The following is a 1,777-nucleotide window of genomic DNA, read 5'->3' on the forward strand; positions in this document are numbered from 1 at the left end:
TTAAATGCTCGTGTGGCCTCGAGGGGGGCTGCCTGCGAATCTGGTGGCTCTCGGGCAGCAGATGGAACCCACCCTGCCTGTCCCTCCTGGCAGCGGGATCGTGCCTTGGGATGGGGCTGGGGGCAGATGGATCGGGAGCTTCCCGGTGGTTCTCGAGGGGATCCCCCCGTCAGGTCAGGGGGGACGAGCAGAAGCCGGGGATGAAAACGCAGGGAAGGTGCCGGCAGGGTGCTCGGGGTCAGCGCCCAAAGCGGTGCTAGCGCTTCTTTTGGGTTGGATTTTTGTCGTTGTTTTTAGCTTGCCTCCTCGGCGTTCCCAAAAATCAGGCAAGTCGCAGCAAACCTGCCCTTCCGCCCGTCCTCGGCCGGGGCGCGCTCTTCCAGCCGGAGCCTTCCCTCCGTGCGGCGTTTTGCTGCTGTTCGGACACCTCTGGCAAAGGATTTTCTTCCCAAAATTGTCTTTTTTTTTTTTTTTTTAAAGAAGGTTAATGCCTGGTGATTTCAATGCAATAGGCAGACTTGAAAGGAAAAGGAGGAAAAAAAAAATATGTATTTTAAAGTCAATATTTACTTAGCAATTGGACAAGCCCCACCCCCGGCCCGGCCGCGCATACCTGCGGCTTCTCCGGTGGGAATGGCCGGGAGCGCACAGCGACGCCGCGGGTCTGGTTTGAATCTTCCCCCTTCCAGGAAGCCTGATGGAAGAATCGCAAAAATGCATTTGAACTGTTTAGGGATCTTGTATTTAAATGCAAAACAAACAAATAAGGTTTCCTTTCCCCTTCCTCTTGGAAAAAAAAAAAAAAACAAACCAAAAAAAAAGTGCCCAGGAACTTTGGGTTTTGTTATTTTAAATGTCCCCATTGGAGCCAAAGGACCTGGCAAATGTGCGGCAGTCAGCTTGCAAATTCCGCACCCGAGCTGCTGCGCCCCTGCGGGGGTTTGGGGTTTTAGCGTCCGCCTGACGGCGTCCGTACCGAGCCCCAGACGCCGGACCCGGGGAGCCCAGAAGGGCCGAGGGGTGCACGTGCCCCTGTGCTTGATCCTTTCCTCGGGAAAAGGAGCAAATCGTGGTTTTTTTCCGAAATTCAAGGAGAGAGGATGGACAACGTGGGGGAGAAAAATGGAAGAGGAGAGTACGAGGTGACTCTGGTTTTTGTGTTTGGGTGATGGGGTGCCTTGGATGATCCCCCAGCTTGGTGCCGTGGGACCTCGTGCCGGTGTTTCGGGGGGGTCCTGCCGGGGACGTGGGCTCGGCTGGCGCTGGGAGAGCGGCCCCGGGGTTGCGGCATGCTCCGGCCAAACGGCGTCTTGAGAGCGGAGTCGACGGGGAGGGTTGGTGAAGAGGAGGGTGGGTAGGATGAAGACGTGGTGCTCAGCTGGTTGACGGGACAGGCGCTCCCCTGGGACAGTCAGCCAGCCCAAAGTGGCCCAAGCCCTTGGCGTGGGTTGAGCCCTCTTGGCGTGTGCTGGCACACCCGGCGTGCCGACGCGCCCGGGGTGCGGGTGAGCTCAACGGGGCCGGAGCTCGGTGGATGCCACCCTTGCTTGCCGGGGCTTTGCTGGCCCCCCAGCTCTGGGGGCCGATGGTTTCCTTTTGCCCTCCGGAACAACCGGGCAGATTTTTGTTTCGCCAGGGCAAAGCGAGCTCCTGCGGTGCGCGGAGCTGGGAGCGTCCCGCCGGGAGCCTGGCGCCCATTGCTCCGGGGGGCAGGGGGCCCCGGGCCGGGGCCCTGCAGACCACCAGCTCCCTGCCGCCCCTCGGACCCGGCTGCTGC

This window comes from Egretta garzetta, unplaced genomic scaffold (assembly GCF_000687185.1).
Source record: "Egretta garzetta isolate BGI_Z169 unplaced genomic scaffold, ASM68718v1 scaffold1479, whole genome shotgun sequence".
Classification (NCBI taxonomy): domain Eukaryota; kingdom Metazoa; phylum Chordata; class Aves; order Pelecaniformes; family Ardeidae; genus Egretta; species Egretta garzetta.